The sequence below is a fragment of the Pseudophryne corroboree genome (assembly GCF_028390025.1).
Source record: "Pseudophryne corroboree isolate aPseCor3 chromosome 3 unlocalized genomic scaffold, aPseCor3.hap2 SUPER_3_unloc_52, whole genome shotgun sequence".
Taxonomy (NCBI): domain Eukaryota; kingdom Metazoa; phylum Chordata; class Amphibia; order Anura; family Myobatrachidae; genus Pseudophryne; species Pseudophryne corroboree.
In genome coordinates, this window is record NW_026967544.1 from 636,125 (window position 1) to 663,496 (window position 27,372).

The window sequence follows — 27,372 nt, forward strand, 5'->3', positions numbered from 1 at the left end:
TAATTTCCGAAAAAAGGTCAAAGTTCAATCACGAATGACATCGACAGTGTAAAACTGCAACTTTTTGAATGGATTACGACTAATTTACTAAACTGTCGTATTCGTGTTTTTCTTTGCTTCCGATGTCGATGTCATTCGTGTTTTTTTACCTAATTTAACGGCAGTGATTAGCAAAACACTGCCGTTTTTTTTTACAATCAATCTCGGCCGGATTTGTGTGATCCGTGCTGGGTTTTTTTTTTTTAAAGTAAACAATGTAATTTTTTTAAAAAAAATGCGTGGGGTCCCCCCTCCTAAGCATAACCAGCCTCGGGCTCTTTGAGCCGATCCTGGTTGCAGAAATATGTGGAAAAAAATGACAGGGGTTCCCCCATATTTAAGCAACCAGCATCGGGCTCTGCGCCTGGTCCTGGTCCCAAAAATACGGGGGACAAAAAGAGTAGGGGTCCCCCGTATTTTTAAAACCAGCACCGGGCTCCACTAGCTGGACAGATAATGCCACAGCCGGGGGTCACTTTTATATAGTGCCCTGCGGCCGTGGCATCAAAAATCCAACTAGTCACCCCTGGCCGGGGTACCCTGGGGGAGTGGGGACCCCCTCAATCAAGGGGTCCCCCCCCCCAGCCACCCAAGGGCCAGGGGTGAAGCTCGAGGCTGTCCCCCCCCATCCAATGGGCTGCGGATGGGAGGGCTGATAGCCTTTGTTGTAAAATAAAAGATATTGTTTTTAGTAGCAGTACTACAAGTCCCAGCAAGCCTCCCCCGCATGCTGGTACTTGGAGAACCACAAGTACCAGCATGCGGCGGAAAAACTGGCCCGCTGGTACCTGTAGTACTATTACTAAAAAAATACCCAAAAAAACACAAGACACACACACCGTGAAAGTATAATTTTATTAAATACATACACACATACATACATACTTACCTTAAGTTCCCACGCAGGTCGGTCCTCTTGTCCAGTAGAATCCAAGGGGTACCTGTTGAAAAAATTATACTCACGAGATCCAGTGGTCCAGGCTCCTCGGCAAATCCAGGGTTAATCCACGTACTTGAATAAAATAAAAAACGCTGTCACGACCACGAACTGAAAGGTGACCCATGTTTGCACATGGGTCACCTTGCCCCAAATGCCAGAAACCCACTTTGCCTTCTGGCTAAGTGGGTTTCTTCAGCCAATCAGGGAGTGCCACGTTGTAGCACTCTCCTGATCAGCTGTGTGCTCCTGTCTTCACTGACAGGCAGCACACGGCAGTGTTACAATGTAGCGCCTATGCGCTACATTGTAACCAATGATGGGAACTTTCTGCCCTGCGGTTGACCTAAAGTGACGTCACCGCTCAGCAGAAAGTTCCCATCATTGGTTACAATGTAGCGCATAGGCGCTACATTGTAACACTGCCGCGTGCTGCCTGTCAGTGAAGACAGGAGCACACAGCTGATCAGGAGAGTGCTACAACGTGGCACTCCCTGATTGGCTGAAGAAACCCACTTAGCCAGAAGGCAAAGTGGGTTTCTGGCATTCGGGGAAAGGTGACCCATGTGCAAACATGGGTCACCTTTCAGTTCGTGGTCGTGACAGCGTTTTTTTATTTTATTCAAGTACGTGGATTAACCCTGGATTTGCCGAGGAGCCTGGACCACTGGATCTCGTGAGTATAATTTTTTCAACAGGTACCCCTTGGATTCTACTGGACAAGAGGACCGACCTGCGTGGGAACTTAAGGTAAGTATGTATGTATGTGTGTATGTAATAAAATTATACTTTCACGGTGTGTGTGTCTTGTGTTTTTTTGGGTATTTTTTTAGTAATAGTACTACAGGTACCAGCGGGCCAGTTTTTCCGCCGCATGCTGGTACTTGTGGTTCTCCAAGTACCAGCATGCGGGGGAGGCTTGCTGGGACTTGTAGTACTGCTACTAAAAACAATATCTTTTATTTTTCAACAAAGGCTATCAGCCCTCCCATCCGCAGCCCATTGGATGGGGGGGGACAGCCTCGGGCTTCACCCCTGGCCCTTGGGTGGCTGGGGGGGGGGGACCCCTTGATTGAAGGGGTCCCCACTCCCCCAGGGTACCCCGGCCAGGGGTGACTAGTTGGATTTTTGATGCCACGGCCGCAGGGCGCAGTATAAAAGTGACCCCCGGCTGTGGCATTATCTGTCCAGCTAGTGGAGCCCGGTGCTGGTTTTAAAAATACGGGGGACCCCTACTCTTTTTGTCCCCCGTATTTTTGGGACCAGGACCAGGCGCAGAGCCCGATGCTGGTTGCTTAAATATGGGGGAACCCCTGTCATTTTTTTCCCCATATTTCTGCAACCAGGATCGGCTCAAAGAGCCCGAGGCTGGTTATGCTTAGGAGGGGGGACCCCACGCAATTTTTTTTAACAACAAAAAACACTTTCCCACCCCTTCCCATTGATATACATGCACGGATCTCATGGATCCCTGCATGCATCTCAAATCACGAATAAAAAAAGCAGGTCTGTTTTTTCTTAGGACTTTTTTGCGAATTGTAATTTTTCACGGCAGTGTTTTGTGTTTTTTTGCTTAGTAAATGACCGAGATTCGTATCTAAACAGGCGTAATTTGACCGATGGTGTATTCATTCGTAATTTTTTACCTGAACTAGCAAAAAATTACGAATGCCCTCATCACTGCCGTGATTAGTGTTTAGTAAATGACCGAGATTGACCGAGATGACACTTTGATGAAAAAACGGCATCTCGGTCAAAATCGGGAGCTTAGTAAATATACCCCACAGTCTCAATAAAGAGAATGTCCCACTGGTGCTTAACTGGCATGGTCAGATTTCATGCAACTGCGCCGTCCCACCCTGTCCCCCCGTTTTTGACGAGGAGATCCGTTCTGCAGATGTGCATAATATAATGTTTAAATATTTAAAAAAATACTATTTCAACGTGATTAAATAAGATAAATAAATAAAAAAATACAATGTTTTAACGCTTTTGAAGGGAAAAATCGTCCGTTAAGTGGTTTTAAGTGAGGAGGTAGTCTGTGACCGATTAAAATTTTTAAAGATTAATAAGTCACCGGGTCCCGATGGAATTCACCCTAGGGTTCTTATGGAGCTTCACTCTGAACTTGCAAGACCGCTATTTTTGATCTTTAAAGATTCAGTTATATCGGGTATGGTACCCAAAGACTGGCGTATAGCGGAAGTAGTGTCAGTATCTAAAAAGGGAAGTAAAGCTTAACCGGGTAATTATAGACCAGTTAGTCTTACATCTATAGTGGGGAAAGTATTGGAAGATATTCTGAGGGATAGTATTAGGAAGTTCAGTAAGGTCATTAAAAGGAATCAACATGGATTTGTGAAGGACAGATCATATCAAACCAACTTACTTGGCTTTTATGAAACCGTAAGTGCAAACCTTGATCAGGGTAAGGAGGTGGATGTAATCTTTTTAGACTTTGCCAAAGCGTTCGATACTGTACCACACATGCGACTTATCTATAAGGTACAAGGAATAGGGCTAGGGAGCACAATATGCACTTGGGTCAGAAATTGGTTAGATAATAGTTAGCAGTACGTTGTGGTTAATGAATCATTTTCAAATTGGACTGAAGTGCCAAGTGGTGTGCCGCAAGGGTCTGTACTAGGACCACTATTGTTCAACATTTTCATTAACGACCTAACAGTAGGTCTAGGGAACATGGTGTCAATTTTTGCAGACGATACCAAAAAGACTTAGGTGTTCACATAGATAGCAAACTAAGCAGCAGTACCCAAAGTCGGATTGCAGCAAAGAAAGCTAATAAGATATTAGCATGCATAAAACGAGGAATTGATGCAAGGGACGAGAGTGTTATACTCCCATTATATAAATCACTAGTGAGGCCACATCTTGAATACTGTGTACAATTTTGGGCACCATACTACAAAAAGGATATCCTGGAGTTAGAAAAGGTTCAGAGGCGGGCGAACAAACTAATTAAGGGCATGGAGATGCTGGAATATGAGGAAAGGCTTGCTAGGCATGTTTATACTGGAAAAGAGGAGACTAAGGGGACATGATCAACATTTGCAAATATATAAGGGAACAATACACAGAGCTTGCATGGGACCTGTTTATGGTAAGATCAGCACAGATGACACGTGGACACTCAGGTTAGAGGAGAGGAGACTCCGCACAAAGCGGGGAAACTGTTTTTTCACAGTAAGGACAATATGTGTTTGTAATTCCCTGCCTGAGAGAGTTGTAATGGCGGACTCAGTCAACACCTTTAAGAATGGGTTGGATAAATTCCTAATGGATAAGGATATCAAGGGTTATGGTGCGTAGTCACGCACTATAGTTATTAAAAAAAAAGGAATAAACACAACGGCTGACAACCGCATCAGACAGAATTTAGTCCAAAAAATAGGATTTTGGTACTTACCATGTAAATCCTTTTCTTTGAATCCATAGGGGTCACTGGAGTACTTTTAGGGATATGGACGGTCGATAGCAGGGAGAGACGCATTTAAATATTCAAATATCCAACCTTCCTCCACCCTCCATACTCTCAAGTGCCTCAGTGTTTTTGTGCTGAGATGAACAGGAGCGAAAGAGAGGATGAACAATGGACAGTTACAACATTATAAAATAACGGTCAACTGGAAAGTTGACACCTAACATAACGGACAACTGAAAAGTTGACACCTAACATAACGGTCAACTGGAAAGTTGACCCGACAACCGATAATCACCGTAAGCTTCCAACAAGTTGGTGAGAATGTGTTACCATAAGATATACTGAACCTACCACAAGACAGGTGAAACTGCTCTGGGTGGGCGTCCAGTGCCCCCTATGGATTCAAAGAAAAAGATTTACCTGGTAAGTACCAAAATCCTATTTTCTTTTTCATCCACTAGGGGTCACTGGACTACTCTTGGGACGTACCAAAGTTTCCCCCTTGGGCGGGAGAGCTGGTTGTCACCTGTAATATTAGACAGCCAAAGCTAGATGCTGATGCCGCAAAGGTATTAAACTTGTAAAAGCGCACAAACGTCTGCCGTGACAACTATGTTGACCACCTGCTGTCACTGCCGTTCCCACAGAACGCGTGGAATGCTGAAATCAAATCAAGCGGTTGTAAACTAGTATGAAAAGAAGCCTGACGAATGTTCAGCTTAATTCCTCCAGCCTACCTCCAACTGGAATTTGTCCAAACTACGGTGACTGCATTATAAAGAGCAAGCAATGTATTCTATGTACTGTTGATATCGGCTACATAAATGCAAAGCACACGAACCACATTCACCGTAACTGGAGTTTCTGAGCCCTCTGTAAATTTATGTGAAGAGAGGCTACTACCTCTGGTTGAATAACGGAATTATTTCGAAATTGCGCATTGTAATCTTTAAACATCAGATACGGGGGTTTGCATGACATCATTTAGAACACACCCTGCCGAAGTCCAGGCTAGAAGAAAACTGGTGTGTAATTGAGAAACCTAACAGCCCCTTGTTGGAAGAGTTCAAAAGGTGAGGACTCCAAAACCCTAAAAGTCTATTGAAGTCCCATGGAGCTGTAGGTGGTATAAACGAAGGTTAACTGTAAGGACACCCTGCAGAAACGTATGCGCTGTTGGCAAAAGAGCCAAATGGTGCTGAATGAAATTCGTCAAACTAGAAACCGTCATCTTTAGTGTTCTTAAACCTAGTCCTCCACCTAACCCCGTTTGTAAACATAGCACCAGACGGAATCATTTGAAAGAAGATTTCAGAATCTTCCGAGCTTCACCCCATCCAACATAAGGTCGCTCAATCCTGTGATAATGAGCTGCTGTAACTGGCTTCCCAGCATGTAACATGCTTGGTATAACTGACAGTGGAATGCCCTCTCATTTTAAGAGAGTGGTTTCCATAGTCATCTCGTGAAACTCAACCGAGCTAACTTGGGGTAACGAAACTGACCCTTTTCCAGAAGGTATGGACGTAGCGACCGGCCATGGACTGTCTGTGAGTAGACAGTGAGGATCCGAGAACCCCGCTCTCAGATTCCAAAGAAGCGCCACTGAAATTAGTCGTGGCTTTTCTTACTTGATCCGCTTTATCAACAGAGTAAGCAGCGCGAATGCCACGCTATTGTACACTGCCCCCAGCCTTGTTTTGAACCTCTACTTGAGTGTCTGATGAATTGGCGAGATGCCAGTAGATCCACCCGTGTGAACCCCCACTGCTGGACTACGATCTGGAACACCTGTGTATGCAGAGACCATTTTATTTGGTGAAAAACCTGATGACTGTTCTAGTTGTCCATCACCTGGTGATGTTCAACTCAATCTAGGAATCGAGAAACCTCTCCCATGGGCATGGGGCTTCGAGTCCTTCTTTGTTGTTGATGTATGCGACTGCAGTCACGTTATTTGGCCAAATATGAAAGTTAGGAGCTGATTGGCTGGTGCAATTTATCACCCACAGTGAAATTTATCACTCATTGATAAATAAGGGTATTAGTGCGGACACCCGATCGACATAGCTCAGTGAGGACCAGAACTCCTGGACTCAAGCAATCCGCCAGCCTCAGCCTCTCAGGTAGCTGGGATTACAGACGCACGCCACCACGGCCGGCTTTGTAAGAAATGAACTGCCTGTGCAGAGACTTGTAAACAGGCCTGAGTTCTAGGCATTGACAGTAATCTTTTCTGGTCTGCACAGACCTTGAAATAGACCATGTTGGACTATAGTATCCAAACAGTTGAGAATTGTGTTAGTCGTCAGAATTATCCAATTCCAGACTCCAAATCTCTTATTCGAGTCCCCCCGCAGTGTAATTTTGTATTTGGAGCCATGAGAATATCGATACCCTGGACCCTGGTGCCAGTGGCCCCCTCTGCGAGCAGATTAAGCAGCAAAGGACTCGAATGAAGCATTCCAAAGTAGGATGTCTGGAAGATGCTAGTATCTTTGCGAATAGTCGAATGCACCCAGTGCATGGAAACTGGCCGTGGTTAGAGTACTGCCAGTACCAGATGACAAATACTGTGATTTTACCGCTGTCAGGTAAAACTGCTAAACTAGGACATTGTACGGCGTAAAGCCTGCTGAAAAAACATGTATTGATACAAAGTCTTGAGCAGATTGTCTCAGTGCGGAACTATTTTCACTTCCATAGATCTGTGATGAGCAATCACCACAGACATCCCTTCCCCCAGACATCACTTCTTGTAAATACCGGAGGCACTGATAAGAGACCAAGTGGCAGTGACTGAGTGATAATGTTTTTGTTTTACCGCAAACTGAAAATGCGCGGTGGCCAAATTGGAATGTGTGAGTATTCAGTGAAATCATGAATTCCTGTGGACAAGACGCACAATCACGGACCACAGCAATTACATCTTGAATCTTTACAAAGTGACATATTGATTGGCTGGGCACAGATTCTAACTGAGGTCTGGAGGAGGTGCATAGAGGGAGGAGCCAGTGCACACCTGATAGTACCTAATCTTTCTTTTAGAGTGCCCAGTCTCCTGCGGAGCCCGTCTATACCCCATGGTCCTTACGGAGTACCCAGCATCCACTACAGACTACGAGAAATAGAATTACCGGTGAGTAAATTCTTATTTTTTTGTGTGATTTTGTTGTCAGCACATTCAACTATGTAAAGAACAAAGTATTTAATAAGAATATTTAATTCATTCAGATCTAGGATGTGTTATTTTAGAGCTGACCGCCGCGTACCAGAGGATCGGGATAGCGCTGCTGCTGAGAGGCGGTAACGTGATGGGAGCCGTGCTGTGTGGAGCCGGGGATCTTGCTGTGCAGCGTGACGTCGGCCAGCGGCGGCAGTGAGATGTGACCGCTGCTGGGAGCCGCGCTGCCGTCAGCCAAGTGTGACCGCTGCTGGGAGCCGCAATTGGGCTCAAGGAAGCTGAAGAACTGTGGAGCCTGACGGCGCCCAGTGGTGGCAGATAAAGCTGTCCGCGGCTGGTCGCTGGGGAGCGCTGCGAGGCACAGTGATCTAGGGAGAGTGTGCAGGAGCTGCTCTGTCCCTGCCTTTAAGTCCACAGCAGCGTCCCTGGGGAGAGGGTATCGGGCGCAGCGCCTGTAACCCCTCTCAGTAGTGAAATTACACACACACGGAGCGGCGGCAGCGTGAGCTGACTATCTGCTCTATACTCGCTGCACCTGCGGGGTCTGGAGGCAATGACGGGCCTTCTCTGTAAAATCCGTCCTGCTCCTGCAGCCATGGCTGAGTCAGCATTTGCTGATAAGGTCTATGGCGGCGCTTCTCTTATAAGCGCTGACAAGCCTTATGCTGCTATAGCAGCACACACAGTCCCGGACCCACGCTAATTAAGGTAAGCTGGGAAGGGACTGGAAGGAAAAAGTTAAAAATAAAAATAGAAGGGGGGCGTGGCCACGGCAGCACAGGAGTAGGAAGCAGATCCCGGGAGCTCCCTGGATTAAACATCCTCCTGTAATATCCTGGCCCCTTTGGTGTGCCTGAATACCCTGCTTTTCTTCCCTACGCTGCAGGGCACCGGCAGGCGATTTCCCCGCTCTCCCCGGGGTCTGTACGGCCGAGGAGACATACTTCCGGATTTGCGGCCTACACCTCCTCCGGATCCCCGGCCTCAATTTTGGAGATTCCCGGCCCCACTGCTCTGGACTGCTGCTTCCAGTCATAGAGGGAACACTCTCACTTAAAGGCTGACTGATATGTAACTGGTGAGTGACTTCTACCTCCTGGGATCAAATTACACTTTGACTTCAGTTGCTGTCTTATTTTACATACTAAATAACTGCATCGCTCCTGCTCTCACCTATATTCTGGGACGCTGCCAGTACTTTCTTTTACATTTGCCTACTACTTTGGAGACCAGCTGCGGATGTGTTTCTGCTTATTACAACCCTAAAATTCACTCATTGCTGAAGTCTCCTTCTACGCTTTTGACCTGAGATTATACCGGAGTGTCTGTTACTACCTATTGTCCGTCATGGTTCGGGACGGCCAGCGCACGGCTGCGGCGAAGCTGGAGAAATTTGCCAGACAACCTAACCCACTAAACCAACGGGCCTCGCAGGCCGCTTCGCAGGGGGCCTCTCCGTCCCACTCCTACTCCCCACCTGCAACAGCTGCTGAATCCCCTAACACACCCGCAGCTCCATCTCTTCAACAAGTGCTGGAGGCAATAGCTGGATCGGAACAGCGTCTTTCAGATAAGATGGAGAAAGTGCAGTGTGATCTCTCACTGCTTCGGCAGGACGTCCAGCGCATACGAGAGAGAGTGGGAGAGGCAGAAACCCGTGTCTCGAATCTGGAGGATATGTGCGGTCCTATGAAACAATCTATTTCCACGGTAACCCAGCAAGTAACATCCCTTCAATCCAAATTACTAGACATGGAGGGTCGGCTGCGTAGAAATAATGTGCGATTTGTGGGCCTGCCGGAGAAGGAGGAGGGCTCCCAGCCTGAGGTCTTCCTGGAGTCATGGCTTAAGGAACTGTACGGCGCTGAATCCTTCACGGCACAGTTTACGGTGGAGCGTGCACACCGGATACCATCTCGTCCTCTACCTCCTGGCGCCCCTCCGCGCACCTTCATCGCCAAATTTCTGCATTATAAGGACCGTGACTCGGTCCTCCGGTTGGGACGCACAAAAGGCCCCCTTACCAGAAACGGGGTTACCGTGTCTGCTTTTCCTGATTTTGCCGCGGAAGTCCAGAAGGATCGAGCCCAGTTTATGCCTATCAAGAGGCGCCTCAGAGACCTGAACGTCTCCTACTCTATGCTATTCCCCTCCCGACTCCGGGTGGTAGCGGACGGGGAAACCAAATTCTTCAATTCCCCTAGAGAGGCGGCCCAATGGCTGGACAGATATGCTCCGGGAGCGCGCCAGATGGCCCCGGATTGAGGCCCTGCACTGTCTAATGATCGGTTGGGACCACCAGAGGCATCTACCCATTGTCCAGGGAGCCCCCCCTTGGCGTTGGTGGCTCAGGACTTTTCTTTTCTTTCTCTTGATCGCTTGACTTTGGTTAAGGGTTTTGTTTAGTATTTAGCCCTTGAGAGATAGAAACGATAGTTTGGGATTTAAGTATGCCGAAGTTAGGGGTGGTATACGGGGAGGGGGGGGAGAGTTCAGCGAACAGCTTGTTGCTGTGCCTTACACAAGTTTTTTTCTTTCTATAGTTTGTTATTTTTCTCATGCTTAAATTTGTTTTGGAGTACATTCATTTTGATGTGGGAAGTATGTCTGATGCATTGGATACTGTCGATTAAGAATCAGGGATTGAGTAGTATAGCACTGTTATTACCCTCACTAACAATTTCCAGGAATATTCGCTGGACTGTATCTTTAGGTTACTACATAGAATATTACCAGATCTATGGCTAATTTGAAATTTCTGACATGGAATGTTCGAGGTTTAAATAATAAGATAAAGCGTTCCTTAGTATTAACTACACTTCGGAAATATGGCCCGGATGTTGCATGTCTCTGCGAGACTCACTTGGAGGGGAATAGGTTACTGTCACTTAGAAGACCCTGGGTGGGCTGGGCCTATCACGCTTCTCACTCCTCTTCCTCCAGGGGTGTGTCAATCCTGATAAAGAAATCGGTCCAATTTGAGCTGGTATCGGTCAAGACTGACAAATACGGTCGATTTGTGTTCCTTGAATGTAGACTAAGTTCCCAACCCTACTACATACTGGCGGTTTATATCCCCCCCCCATTCTCGTACGATGTACTACAGCAGGCCGCTTCATTCATAGCCTCCTCTCCGGACACCCCGGTAATCTGCTTGGGTGACTTTAACAATGTCATGAATTTAGCTTTAGACAGATGGCGCTCTCCGCAGGCTGCTGGGGTCCGCTCTAGTCCTACTAAATTTGCTGATTTTCTGAATAATTTGCAGTGGGTGGATGTGTGGAGAGCTCGGCACCCTACGACTAGACAGTTTTCATGCTTCTCTGGCACGCATGGTTCGTTCTCCAGGATCGATCTGACCCTACTCTCCCCCGTTCTTCTCGCTAGGGTGGTTGACGTCCAATACGAGGCCCGGGGTATATCTGATCACTCCCCTATGGTGTTGACTCTCGCTATGGTGAGCCAGAGGGGTCAATCTTATTGGAAACTGCATCCTTCCTGGCTGCTGCAAATAGGTGACTGCTCTGACCAGGTGACTCAGTGGGAGGGATACTTTACTGACAATGTAGGCTCGGCCCCCGGAACAGTGGTTTGGGATTCATTTAAGGCATTCCTAAGGGGAACGTATATTAGACGTATTTCTGCCCTCAAAATGTCCTGCAGGGAGAGAGAGCGAGCCCTTGAGAGTGACGCCAGGGATTTGGAATCTAGATACTTGGTGGATGGCACCCCTGCGCTGAAGGTACGCTGGCTGGCGGCCCAGTCGGCATGGGTGGCTCATCTGTCTGATAAAAACTCGCGCTTGCTTCTATTTCAGGCTACTAATATTTACATGCAGGGCGATAGGCCAGGTGGCCTGTTGGCTCGATTGGTGCACAGTGACCGCCCAGGTTCTACAATTGCTCAGATGACCGGTAGCGATGGCTCCCTTGTGAACACCACGCCGGAAATTGCGCAGCTATTCCGCTCCTACTATGCTGAGGTCTACAGTTCACAACTGGTAGACTCGACATCAGACCTCTCCGCTTATTTAAGTAATATTCCCCTACCCTCACTCCCCCCGGAGGCCTCTGAGATGCTGGAGGCACCCTTAACTCTGGAAGAGGTAACGGCGGCTATTGGCTTGTCTCCCAGCGGCAAGGCACCGGGCTATGACGGCATCCCCTCAGATACAAGACCCACATTGATTTCTTCGGTCCTAGGCTTCACGCCCTGTATTCTGATATTTTTGTTAATGATCAACTTCCCCCCTCTATGGCGGAGGCGATTATTATAGTGATCCCGAAGCCCGGAAAAGACCCTAGATCCCCAGAATCCTATAGACCGATATCATTGATTCCCACTGACGCTAAGATCCTGGCAAAGATTTTAGCAGTTCGACTCAACACCGTAATTACTTCCATTATCCACTCTGACCAGACCGGCTTTATGCCAGGGATGTCCACTTCTATTAACCTACGTAGATTATATACCATCTTACAAATCCCATATGACTTCCCCTCTGACTCGGTAGTGGTCTCACTGGATGCCGCCAAGGCATTTGACTGTATCGAGTGGTCCTATCTATGGGAGGTCATGACAGCTATGGGTTTCGGGCCTAATTTTATAAAATGGATTAAATTGCTTTATCAGCACCCGACTGCCAGAATCTCAGTGAATGGCTATATCTCTCCCTCGTTCCGCCTGTTTCGCGGGACCAGGCAGGGATGTCCTCTGTCCCCAACCTTGTTTGCCCTGGCCATCGAACCCTTGGCCTGTCTAATAAGGTCCCACCCAGGCGTGGTGGGCATTCATACCGGCCCTCGTGAGGATAGGATTGCCCTTTACGCTGACGACATGCTGTTGTTTCTGCAGGATTACACCAGGTCTATGCCTACAGTGTTGCAATTGATTGAGGAGTTCGGTGTATATTCAGGCCTTCATATTAACTGGTCTAAGTCCTCTATTATGCCTGTGATTGCCCCCCCCCCTGCTGCTCCTAAAATCTCCCTACCGCTATGTTGGACGGCGAAATTTAAATATCTTGGGATTCAGGTAACCAATGACCCCTCTGACTTTACACCTTTGAACCTTGATCCGATCATGCAACAAATTACTCGTAAATCCAAGACTTGGTGTAAGCTTCCATTGACTGTATCTGGCAGGGTCAGCCTCGTAAAAATGATAATACTACCTAAGATTCTATATGTGGTTCTGCAATCCCCTGTATATATTCTTCCATCCTTCTTTAGAAAATTGACTAGTGTCCTGTCTTCTTTAATATGGGCTAGCAAACGTCCTAGAATACAACTGAACACTCTCACCAGGCTGCGCAGCGACGGAGGTCTGGCCTTGCCAAACTTTCAGATGTACTACTCTGCCGCTCAGCTGTCTCATATTAGTGCATGGGTACAGGATACTGGCGTCACTTCTCTACACTGGGTATTTGTCCAATGCTACTTCCCCGACTTATCCCCCCTGCAGGTGTTGCTGAGTGGGAGCTTGGCCCGGTTCCTCCCTCCTCTTATATACCAAGCCATGAAGGTGTGGCAGGCACTAAAAATTCTTTTGAAATTTGATGGATTGGACCCGGACACCCCCCTCTGGTATTCTAAATGGCTCCCTGAACTGTATGCGCTCGAGGGGAGGGAAGTTTGGGCCCCTAAATCAGTGATTTCCATAAATCACCTTTATACGGATAATACGCTCAAATCCTTCCAACAACTAAAAGATGAGTTTAATTTGCCTAACTCCTATTTTTTTAGATACCTCCAGCTCAGACATGCCTTGCAGTCCCAATTCGCCAATTCCCCCCCTAAAATTATACAATTTCCCGTTAAGACCTTTGTAAGTATGCTGGGTCGAGTTAAGATGATTTCCCATGCTTATGGTTATCTACTCGCCAAACTCCATATAGATCCTTTGACACGTCTCCGTGTCAAATGGGAGCAGGATCTGGGCCCCATAGATGAAGAGAACTGGGCCCTTGCTTTGGAAACTCCGTGCACGGTTACCAAATCCATCAGGTATCAACAGATACAATACTTCCTTTTGCATAGAATATATATGACCCCGGCCAGACTGGCCAAATTCGGGACGGGTCGTGTGGGTGACTGCCCTAACTGTGGGATGACTGCAGGTACTTTTTGGCACCTCATTTGGGATTGTCCGGTGCTGCGGGCTTTCTGGGCGGGGGTCGGATCGATTCTGGGGAACACAGGGGTGGACGAGGCCATGCTTACTCCGCAATTTTGCATCCTGGGAATGGGTAGCTCTGACTTTGTGTCTGGTCCAGAGGGCCTATATGCTCGCAACATATGTGCAATGGCGAAGGTGAGCATTGCGAGGCTATGGATGGCCCCTAAGGGCCCTACACTCCCCGCTCTTAAGGCACTAATAAACGACACTGTTTTTAAGGAACGATACATTTATATGAAACACAATGCCTCCGCTAAATTTGAAAGAATTTGGTCTCCATGGCTGGAATCCATATACTCCGTCCCAGACCCTACAACTTAATGGTGATAGGGTTACTAACAGGTCCTGGATTTGCCAAGTTATGATCTTCTAGGGCCATAGGCTTCCTTCTCACCCAATGGGTTGTGAATGAGAGAGTGGCTCTGTGCCCATCTGGACAGGGTAGGATTTAGAGTGCTAGTATCCCCCAATGCGTCCTCTTCCCCATAATGTTTTTTGTCTCTTTGTTTTTTTAATTTTTTTATTTCTGGGGTTCTCTGTGTTTGGTTTCTGATTGTTTTCTTCTCTTTTAAAGGGTTTTACTCGGACGGATTGTCCGTAAGAGTTATATTTGAGGGGGGGGAAACAAAACAAAGTATAATGTGATTTCATGAATACTAGAGTGTACGGATAATGCAAAATAATGGTATATATAACTGTACATTCCTATGCGCCTATGAGCAAATGACATAGTTTGAAAATAAGTCGAAAGTGAATGCTGTTCCCCGATGAGGACATGTCATTACGTGTTTAATGTGTTCCTGTTATGCAATGTCTGTATGCAAACTACTCTCCTTCGAAATAAAAATACTTTATTTAAAAAAAAAAAATAATAGAAGTCCTTGCAGACTTCAGGAACGGCTCCTCCCGACTCGAAGACACAAAAAACACTGAGGCACTTGGGAATATGGATGGTGGAGGAAGGTTGCACATTTGAATATTTAAATGTGTCTCTCCCTGCTATCGACCGTCCCTAAGAGTACTCCAGTGACCCCTAGTGGATGAAAAAGAATTAATACTGCACAGGAGACCACAAATAGGTCAAATTTGATGGACAAATTGTCTTTTTTTCAACCTTGGATACTATGTTACTATGTAATACAGAAGGAAACTATAGGTCAGTAAGACAATATAGTAAGAAACAATAGGTCAGTTAGACAATACAGTATTAAACTGTAGATCAGTAACACAATACATTAAGAAACTATAGGTCAGTAAGACAATACAGTAGGAAACTATAGGTCAGTAAGACAATACAGAAGGAAATTATAGGTCAGTAAGACAATACAGAAAAACTATAGGTCAGTAAGACAATACAGTAGGGAAATAGGTCAGTAAGACAATACAGTAGGAAACTAGGTCAGTAAGACAATACAGTAAGAAACTGTAGGTCAGTAAGACAATACAGTAGTAAACTGTAGGTCAGTAATACAACACAGTAGTAAACTGTAGGTCAGTAAGACATACAGTAGTAAACTGTAGGTCAGTAAGACAATACAGAAGGAAATTATAGATCAGTTAGACAATACAGTAGGAAATTAGGTCAGTAAGACAATACAGTAAGAAACTATAGGTCAGTAAGACAATACAGTAGGGAACTGTAGGTCAGTAAGACATTACAGAAGGAAATTATAGGTCAGTAAGACAATACAGTAGGAAACTTCTAAAAAGCCTTTTGAAACAAGTTCCTCCTAACACCGCACAACTGCTCAGTGCGCAGACATTTGTGCGCAAAATAAAAAACTTGCAGTAAAACCTATGGAGAATTAGCACTAAAAACTTTTTGCGGCTAATTGGATGGGGAGTTTTTGCGATGAACTGAATTCCCCCATTAAGTGTTTATACATACAGTATGATGTTACATTGAGATTACCGCTGGAGGAAACTCTGCCACAATATTATTGAATATGTCATTTAGCCCATCCTCGTATGGGTGTAATATATCAATATATTCTTACTGAACAGGATTACCAGCACTGAATCAATTATCACCCAATATAATATACATGCCGATGTTTAACAACAAATACACTTGTTTTTTTATTACTTTATTCACCTTTATACATTTACCTTTGTGTTTTATATATCACTGATTTATCTTACATACTTTACTGTACTTAATAAAGGTTATATATTAGTGCACAAACAGGGCAGCACTTTCTCTTCTTTGCTGTTTTATTATTGCAACCATGTCACCTCTAGTAATCCCACACGAGCGTCCATGTCTCCTCCAGTAATCCCACACGAGCGTCCATGTCTCCTCCAGTAATCCCACATGAGCGTCCATGTCTCCTCCAGTAATCCCACACGAGCGTCCATGTCACCTCTAGTAATCGCACATGAGCGTCCATGTCACCTCTAGTAATCCCACATGAGCATCCATGTCACTTCTAGTAATCCCACATGAGCATTCATGTCACCTCTAGTAATCCCACATTAGCGTTCATGTCACCTCTAGTAATCCCACATGAGCGCCCATGTCACCTCTAGTAATCCCACATGAGCGCCCATGTCACCTCTAGTAATCCCACATGAGCGCCCATGTCACCTCTAGTAATCCCACATGAGCGTCCATGTCACCTCTAGTAATCCCACATGAGCGTCCATGTCACCTCTAGTACTCCCACATGAGCGTCCATGTCACCTCTAGTAATCCCACATGAGCGCCCATGTCACCTCTTGTGATCCCACCCATGTCACCTCTAGTAATCCCACATGAGCGTCCTTGTCACCTCTAGTAATCCCACATAAACGTCCATGTCACCTCTAGTAATCCCACATGAGCGTCCATGTCACCTCTAGTAATCCCACATGAGCGCCCATGTCACCTCTTGTGATCCCACCCATGTCACCTCTAGTAATCCCACATGAGCATCCATGTCACCTCTAGTAATCCCACATGAGCGTCCATGTCACCTCTTGTGATCCCACATGAGCGTCCATGTCACCTCTAGTAATCCCACATGAGCGTCCATGTCACCTCTAGTAATCCCACAAGATCGTCCATGTCACCTCTAGTAATCCCACACGAGTGTCCATGTCACCTCTAGTAATCCCACACGAGCGTCCATGTTACTTCTAGTAATCCCACACGAGCGTCCATGTCACCTCTAGTAATCCCACACGAGCATCCATGTCACTTCTAGTAATCCCACATGAGCGTCCATGTCACCTCTAGTAATCCTACATGAGCGTCCATGTCACCTCTAGTAATCCCACATGAGCGTCCATGTCACTTCTAGTAATCCCACATGAGCATTCATGTCACCTATAGTAATCCCACATTAGCGTTCATGTCACCTCTAGTAATCCCACATGAGCGCCCATGTCACCTCTAGTAATCCCACATGAGCGCCTATGTCACCTCTAGTAATACCACATGAGCGCCCATGTCACCTCTAGTAATCCCACATGAGCGTCCATGTCACCTTTAGTAATCCCACATGAGCGTCCATGTCACCTCTAGTAATCCCACATGAGCGCCCATGTCACCTCTTGTGATCCCACCCATGTCACCCCTAGTAATCCCACATGAGCGTCCATGTCACCTCTAGTACTCCCACATGAGCGTCCATGTCACCTCTAGTAATCCCACATGAGCGCCCATGTCACCTCTTGTGATCCCACCCATGTCACCCCTAGTAATCCCACATGAGCGTCCATGTCACCTCTAGTAATCACACATGAGCGCCCATGTCACCTCTAGTAATCCTACATGAGCGTCCACGTCACCTCTAGTAATTCCACATGAGCGTCCACGTCACCTCTAGTAATTCCACATGAGCATCCACGTCACCTCTAGTAATCCCACATGAGCGTCCACGTCCCCTCTAGTAATCCCACATGAGCGTTCAGTATTGATCAAGCTCCAGTCTAAGAATCCTAGCTTTTTTTGTTTTTTAATAAACATAAAAGCAATGATTACAAGTAAAAAATGTCAGTTATAGAATTATATATTGTATCCTGTAACACCCTGGGTCTTGTCTACTCATTTTATATTTCCATAATGTATTTTATTTCCAGCAGATGGACACACAAGCAGGAACATCTCAGAAGGACATCTAATGTTATCCCCGGATTGTGACATAAAAGATAATGACAGTAGACAGGAATCTCCAGGAGATATCCCCATTACCCCAATTATACATCCAGCTCTATCAGCTGATCCCCCTGATCCTGGGGAATGTTCTCCTGATCACTCTGATATTGGTGCATCTGTTACAGCTCTGAGAGTAGATACAGTGTTTCCCTGTTCTATAGATGCCAAATGTTTTACACAGAACACAAAGCGTATTACCAATCAGCCAGCTAAGGCAGGTGAGAGGCCACTGATATGTTCTGAGTGTGGGAAATGTTTTACATATAAATCACATCTTGTTACACATCAGAGAAGTCACTCAGGTGAGAGGCCGTATTCCTGTTCTGAGTGTGGGAAATGTTTCGCACATAAATCAGTTCTTGTTACACATCAGAGAAGTCACACAGGTGAGAAGCCGTATTACTGTTCTGAGTGTGGGAAATGTTTTGCATGGAACTCAAATCTTGTTACACATCAGAGAAGTCACACAGGTGAGAAGCCGTTTTCCTGTTCGGAGTGTGGGAAATGTTTTGCATATAAACCAGTTCTTGTTACACATCAGATAAGTCACACAGGTGAGAAGCCGTATTCCTGTTCTGAGTGTAGGAAAGGTTTTGCACGGAAGTCAGATCTTGTTGCACATCAGAGAAGTCACACAGGTGAGAAGCTATTTCCATGTTCTGAGTGTGGGAAATGTTTTACACAGAAATCAGCTCTTGATAAACATGAGAGAAGTCACACAGGTGAGAAGCCGTATTCCTGTTCTGAGTGTAGAAAATGTTTTGCACGGAAATCAGCTCTTGTTACACATCAAAGAAGTCACACAGGTGAGAGGCCATTTTCCTGTTCTGAGTGTGGGAAATGTTTTACACAGAAATCAGCTCTTGTTACACATCAGAGAAGTCACACAGGTGAGAAGCCATATTCCTGTTCTGAGTGTAGGAAATGTTTTCCACGGAAATCAGATCTTGTTTTACATCAGAGAAGTCACACAGGTGAGAAGCCATTTCCATGTTCTGAGTGTGGGAAATGTTTTACACAGAAATCAGCTCTTGATAAACATGAGAGAAGTCACACAGGTGAGAAGCCATATTCCTGTTCTGAGTGTGGGAAATGTTTTGCATCTAAATCACATTTTGTTATTCATCAGCATACTCACACAGGTGAGAAGCCGTATTCCTGTTCTGAGTGTGGGAAATGTTTTACACAGAAATCAGCTCTTGTTACACATCAGAGAAGTCACACAGGCGAGAAGCCGTACTCCTGTTCTGAGTGTGGGAAATGTTTTACACAGAAACCAGCTCTGGTTACACATCAGAGAAGTCACACAGGTGAGAAGCCGTACTCCTGTTCTGAGTGTGGGAAATGTTTTGCATGGAAATCAGTTCTTGTTAATCATCAGCGATTTCACAGGTGAGAAGCCATTTTCATGCTGTGAGAGAAATAAATCCGGTCTTGTTGAACATATTAGACATTACCCATTACGGAACCATTTACATCTTCTGGAGTATATTTATCACTGTCATGCAATGTTCCTCAAGGGCCAACCTCATCTCCTATGCTTTATGCAATATACATGCTACCATTGGGTGATATAATCAGATGTCATGGCCTGGTCTACCACTGCTATGCAGATGACCTGCTTTTTGCTCCATGTACTGAGAACCTAATACCAATCCTAAATGGTTGTCTAGCTGAGCTCCAGGGGTGGATGATGCCAGTTGGCTGTGACTCCGTCTTTGTGAAACATAATAGAAGCTCACCAACAAAGGACAAGACTACAGCTTTACCAACCATCAGGATTTATGCTTTGGTGTTCAGAATTGCTAAATACTGAACATGTGCTGAATCTTTGTGTTGTCCTGGTTTGTGGCTGACATAGACATCATGTATCTGCCACATACAAATCCTCGTTCTTTCATCTGTTTGACCATAGCCAGAATCAAGCACTTGATTCCCTCAGAAGTTCATAGACTACTGCAATGCCATCTACCTGGGTCACCCAGCAAAAGAATTGCAGAGCTTGCAGCTAGTACAGAATGCAGCAGCCAAGCTGTTACCTAACCAGCCCGTTCCTGCCTCCTAACACCCATTCTCTACTCCCTTCACCGGCTGCCTGTAAGATGACAAATCTATTTCATAATTGGCTAACTGACCTTCCCAGCCCAACATTACATGGTCCAAGGTACTAGAAGCAGCTTCTGCCTCCTTACTGCCCTGCTTGCTTGCTTCTACAGATGAAGGACTGTTACCAGCAGTACCAAGAATCTCCTGTCATTCATTTAAGGGTTGAACTTTTAGCTTTGCAGCCCTGACCCTGGAACTCACTGCCTTGCACAGTCCAAGAGGCCTCCACTCTAGAGACCTTCACAAGCAGACTGATGACTGTTACTCACACTATTCATTAATTTACCTCTATTTAGTTCCTAAATAATACATCCCAAATGCTTAGGTCTTTTTTCTGCTGTTTATTTTGTATCTTGTGTTTTGTGTAAATGTGAATGTCTAATACCAGTTTGCACAATCTGTATTGCTGCACGACAATATGGCGGCCATTGGAACGTGTTTTCACTTCTTCTAGTTTGCCTAACTTGTTGCAGACACTCATCTTGATCAGGAGTGTCGAGTGTTTTTTGTGATACAAGATCCTATCCATATATACCCTGTACATTACCATGTGCATTAGAATCACCAGGGTTCCATCTGCAGTGGTTTGTTGTATGTTACATCTATATGGTGCGGATACTCCCCTGTATTTCATAATAAAAGCTTTTGTTTGCATCTAATTATTACATTAAAGCTTTTATTTTGTTATCCGTTTTATATTCCCATCTGAGTAATTACGCCATAATGTCTAATCTCGGAGTGGACCCCAGAAGATGTGAAGAAACCTTGTAAGTGTTCCATCATTCTGTTACGTGTAAGCATACAGGTAAGTGATGGCACGGTGGTCACTGACCGTCACATTCAGGTGGTATAATGGAAGTGGGACTGTCTTGGCTTATTCTAGTCTACTGCAGAAATAAAAAATCAGCCTTTATCCTGCTTATAAAAATGACAAAGCCCATAAATCAAGCTTGGTCGGACAAGATAGAAGCCACATTAATGGTGGCACATCATATAGGCTGAGGACCCATGCTTCTGCTATATATGGAATAACTCTTCGCCCACAAAAATCTTCTCTTCACCATTCACAATGTCCACCATTGCCCCTTCAGAAGGGTCACAACTTTCCTTTGCTTGTTCCACCTACTCCACAGAGCCCATGACCACCTCCATGACCATTTCATGTTTATCTGGAGGCCAGGCATCTGGGAGGTTTGTGGCCTGAGATAGCCACAGAACCACCAGGTAGTGGGCAAGAAGAATTCACAGCCTCCCCAGGAACTGGAGAGCCCAAGGATCTACCCCACATGAGGCAGAGAAGGGTCAACCATAGGGTTTGGCTTGCCTATTTCCTTCCTAAAAACTGCTCTTTACCCAGTTTGGTACCTGTGGGATCCAACTCCAATTTCCCTTGAGAGTCCTTACCCTCACTAATCCCTTCTGAACCTACCAGATCCTTCCCCTTCCAACCACTCCTCCTTTTTAAGCTTTCACCACCTGCTGTGTGAGTCCCATACAACTACTCCATTCCTTGACTCATTGGTGTAGCAACCCCCTTCTCCCCACCCCCACCACACTGCTATACTGCAGTTAAGCTGTGAGACTTGCTGCTAGCAGTACTCACTACTCAGCACACACTCACATCATGATTACACAGCTGTGCCAGATATACTGTCTCACTGACAACCAGGATGAGACACTCCCAGAAAGGCATGTATGTATGAGTACGGAGAGAGTGGGAGCAGTGGGGCTACATGACTGACAGCTGAGCCTGTCACGTCAGTGAGGTGACAAAATGCAAGATATAATTACCTAGCTAAATCAGGCGCTAATGCAATGTTACATGTATTAAATGAGCACCAAATATATTGATTATTAGATAGCAGCTCCTATGCGGCAACTGGATGCCTTAGACAATATAGATTGTTTAAGTTTCAATAGAGACATAAAAGAGCGCTGATGGTATGTAAATAAAAATATTTCTAATATTTATTACAGTTCAACACAATAAAAACAGTTCTGCCAATAATAACCAGATAAAATGTAGCCACAATATTTCTGATTGTATATAAACTGTATACAGATTCAGCTGTAATCACTCATGTTAGATCAGTTGTATTTAAATGCAGTTGAATCAGCTGATATGTGCAGTACTGCGGTCCATTAATTAACATATTAGAGTGTAGGAGTACTCCAGTTTATGTATATACCAGAGGGATCCCATTGTATTAAAGTGGATAATTTAAGTAGTTCAGTATCCTCACTTATAGGTCAGTGTTCTCACCCAATGTTGGTAATCTCCGCTGGTTCCCGTCAATAGCAAAGTGCAGTGTGAGCTACAAGCGGCTGCAGGTATCCCTCACAGATGGACCAGAGGGAGATGCCACGAGCTCCGATGATCAGTCTGCAGACAGGGCGTCTCAGCACAGCGGCGGGCGGTATCATTCTGTCCCATGTGACAGCGGTGAGGATCAATGAAATTGTTTATAGTGTATGAATCTCCTTCAATGGACCGACAGTAGCTACAACCCTCAACGCGTTTCTCCGCCACAGGCAAACGGCGGTTTCCTCAGGAGATATGAATACCCAATGAAGAAGTAAATGCTTATTTAAACCGTTTGTATCCAATTGGCTTTTGAGTGGTGATATGCACACCTGAGTGAATGCTCGGTGTTGCTTAATTTGTATAGAGTTGATCCACATGATGTAATTAATACAGGTGCTCTTTTGTTAAAAAGAAAAAGGAACTATACAGATAATATCAAGCTTAAACAATAAAATTAGTACTTATAGTAGATAGTGGTGGGAAAACAAAGAACACACTAAGCCCCATATATATGTATATACAGATAGAATTTCTAATGGACAGATACCTAATATGTCGCTTTATTACTTTGACATTAAATATGTCTTGCTTTATAGAGATTATTTTTTATATATAGTTTGAATATTTATCATCCTCTCTATTCCTTTGAAGGGGTTTCGTGTTTCAAGTTATTCCCACCACTTTCTGAAAACACATTCAATATAAAAAGGAATCTCTGAGTATAACCATTAATTTAATTAGAAAGCTCCAAGAAACAAGTATTTCAAAAGAGCTCATAATAACTAGACAGCTAAAATAGCTCAGTGAGTAAGTAACTGAGCACCAGTGAGAGATGTCATCAGTTCAAATCCAACCTAGACTCAATTACTTTATATAGAATTCTATATTGTTTTTATGTTTACAGCCATTTAGAATGGTTGAAGCGCACCCCAATAGTTGTTATTGGGGAATACATTTATATTATAGGTTTAATCTATTAGGTACGTATATTGAGAAGAGGCAACAAATAAATCACAAGTTGTGGCAAGATTAAGGTGGAGGAAATACCTACAGCTGTATAAACTATTTATAACCCACCCAAAGCATATCGGACCAAACCACTATATTCAAAATAGTAGGAGAGAAAATATTCAAATAGATGTTCCTAAGATATACAGATAATAATAATTAAATAGAAAAATCTTTTCTGAATCATCAGTCGTTGTGACAGAGACCATCTGAGTTAGCCATATGCATCGTCATATTCAGTGTAAATTGGTGAAAATATATATATATATATATATATGAGTCTATTGTTGCTCATATCACACTAGCCAAAGAATAATCCAGAGATAGATACAAAGTACCATGTGTATACTATACTCCATAGATATCGCAAAGGATATATATGTATGTATAGACTAAGTTTCTTAACAGAAGGATAAGAAAACAGCAAGGGGAAAAAAAGGGGGGAGGGAAGAAGAAAAAAAAGGAAGCTATAGGATAAAATAGAATAACATACAGATATTGATTCATATATTATTCAGCTCAATGTTTTCGTTGAGACCTAGAGGGAACAAAGTATCTATCATACAAATCCAGTATGCTTCCCTCTTACAGAGGAGGTTATATCTATCCCCACCTCGGAATGTCTGTTTTATATGTTCAACTCCCTGTATGGACAGAACCCCACAATCACCTCCATGGAGTGAGCAAACATGTCTAGGTACGCTGTGTTTAGTTGACTTTTTAAGAATTAATCTTCTATGTTCTAAAAACCTAGAGAGCGTATTGTTCTACCGACATATTGGCAACCGCAAATGCAGGAGATTACATAAACCACAAATGTTGTCAGGCAGTTTATATTGCCCACTATATCGAAATATTCTTTAGTTCTATATGATAAGAATTATGATCGTCAGTGAGGTGGATGGGGCATCCCATTCCCAGCTGGAACAGCACACTATATGTAAGAGCCGGAGCGGTGCAGGGCTACTGGCTGACAGCCTAGCATCTCGGTGCAGCGGCAGAAGTCTGTAAATGATGGGAAATAACATCTGGCCCATGGCTACAGTGAGGAAATGAGAGGTCTGTGACAATATAGCTATGCCTCATTTCTTATGTCAGATATGTGCTTTTTATCCCCATGTCCCTATACATTCAATTCATCTGTTTCCTCATTCTCCATAACATGTCCATTACTGCTCACCCAATATTGTGTTTAAATCAACCTTAATATTGTTAATATATCCAATTGTGTTACATTATCTGTTACCCTTTGGATAATGTATTCATGTTAGACTTAGTTTTCTATTGTTTACTACCACCACGGTGGACTCTCAAAGGGTGAGTCATATAAGGTACCATTGTCCCTTTTTGTTTACTCCCTATTGTCCAACAGTGAGCTGACCAGACATGGTTGCTCTCTGGCTGATGTAATCACCTTGATTAGAATATGTATTGTATTCCAATGCTGTAAGATCCTTAGACAAAGAAGTCACACACACCCCATGTAATATGAAGCTTCTGGGGGTATAAGAAGAGCTAACCAGAGAGCTGAAAGAGATTCTATGCTCCTTGACTAAGAAGTGATGTTCTGCCAGGAATTTGTGGTGGGAATTGTCATGTGGAATTGGATTACAGAGGTGTGCTGAGCTGTTTATAACCCATTCTGTTCAATAAACCACTGTTGGTTTTTCATCTACCACTGTGCCTGAGTGATTTGGAACCTAGTATCTTCACAGCTACTATCGATGGCGGGTAACTACCTGGCTCTCTTCCTTTGATGGTAAAACTAGATATCACGTATAGTCCATCAATGATTCCTGATCATCAATGGTTGATGGCCAATCCTAGACCAGACCCTGAGAGACCACAGCCACCACCAGATCCACAATGTGTACCTAGAAGCTGCCACATCTGGCACTTTGTTACCCGCCCTCAGATCTACCTTCTCCTACAGAGCCACCTCTCCACATCTAAGCTGGAACTCTGCAGGTTTCCTTCACCACCAGCTTTGATCTCCTTTGCATCAGCATCCCAGCCAGCCTCACACAGGTCCATGGAATCAGCATTATGATAACTTTTGACTCTTTATTTGCTGCAGCTGCTATATAGATCCTGTGATTTCCTCCAGCTTATTAACCAGCTGCACCAGCTCCTCATTTCATGTAACTCTCCCAGCTGCTGCAGCAGTTTTTTCTCCTGCAGGGTCCACAGGTTATCCACAGGATAACATTGGGATATGATGATGCGACAGCAGATTTGCACCAAATGGTCAAAGCTTTTGGCCTCCCAGCATGCAGTGGGCCCATCCATATATCCCCACCTCCTGGCTCAGGCAAATCAGTTTTTTGTTTGGTGTGGCAGGAGCGAGACCATGGTCAAGAGGGCTTCTGGTTTTTAGCAGCTATAAGCATTCTTATTTTATTTTTATAGTCTTTTTCTTGAGTGATCTTTCTAAAAAGCATCTTACACGCACCTTAGAAAGAGTCGCTCCAACAATTCCCCGCCGAGTCGTGACAATGCTTACCCACGTGTACAGTGCCTTTTTGGCGGGAGTCTGTGTCGGATATACTAGCAAGTCCAGCAGAAGTTACCCGGCTGTGGCCGGCGCATGGGGAGAAGGTAAGGCATCGGTTCTGCTTAGAGGGGGAACATGGACACAGCTGCACTATTTTGGAGGTGACTACCAAACAGTCACTGATGTGGCTGCCACCTAGCGTGGCAGCTAGGCCTTCGGGATCATAGGCTAGGCCTATGATCATAGTGCTAGGCCTTCAGGATCATAGGATCCAGAGGTAGCATGAGGCCATGATCCCTGGGATTGATGTCAACAGTGGAGAGTCAGACTCTCCCCTGGTTGTCCCTCCCCCGGTTCATGACCAGTTTCCTCAGAGTCTCCTGCCATGAACGGTTTTCCGGCTTCCATCTGAGACACTGTGTATCTAAAAGGACCCAGTCGCAGCATAGGCGGCTGTGTGACTGGTGTGTCAGTGTTCTCTTGGGCGTCTGTGTTCACTGTAGGTTTACGGGGCGAGTGTGTACACTATTAGCGTCTGGATCCACTCAGCGTTTGCTAACGTATTGATCAGTCCTGGAAGTGGGGTGAGTCTCCTTGTATCACACTCTACTGAGCCGGGTAATACAGCACTAAGTCTCTATCTACCTTTTGAGTACGAATAGTTGGATAAGTGCCGGATGCATATGAGTCTAATAATTATTACTGTTGTTTCTTTTGCTATGCGTCTGAATACGTTTAAACTCCTATATAAGGTAATAGTTACATAGTTACATAATTAGTGAGGTTGAAAAGAGGCAAAATGCCCATCGGGTTCAACCTGTATTCTGTGATCAGCTGTTCATATTATAATGTACCTGCTGATGTAATGTCTTAGTACCAATTGACAACAATGATTATTACCACTCCCAGTTTAATGTCACTGTGTTAAATGCTATAACCCTGGATACCCTTTCCAGTTAGAAATTTGTCTAATCGGTTTTTAAATGCATTTACAGAGTCTGCCATTACTATCTTCTCCGGCAGGAAGTTACAAATTTTTATTGCCCTTACCGTGAAGAACCCTTTCCTACGTTGTATATGGAATTTTCTCTCCTCTAGCCTCAGCGAGAGCCTACGTGTCCTATGCAGAGTTCTTTTAATACACAAATCCGCTGCTAGCTCCTTGTGCTGACCCTTTACATATTTGAAGATATTAATGTCACCTCTTAGCCGCTGCGTACTCCAGAGACTCTAACCCTTTAATCAATTTAGTAGCCCACCTTCGAACCCTTTCTAGTTCTCATATCTTTTTTATAATATGGTGCCCAAAATTGAACACACTATTGTGTTTTTTGTCCCAAAATGCATAATTTAGCATTTTTCTATATTGAACCTCATTCCCCATTTAGACGCCCATGCTTCAAGTTTAAATAAGTCATTTTGTAGAGACTCCACATCGCTATCTGAATTAATTACCTTACACATCTTAGAATCATCCACAAAGATTGACACTGTGCTTTCCAGGACTATTCCTAGATTGTTGATAAATATATTGAACAGTAG

At 44.6% G+C, this 27,372-nt stretch overlaps 1 pseudogene; it reads left to right on the forward strand.

The window, feature by feature from the left end:
• The window catches only part of LOC134984421 (zinc finger protein 585A-like), a 146,590-nt pseudogene that overhangs the window by 11,125 nt on the left and 108,093 nt on the right, over positions 1-27,372 (forward strand).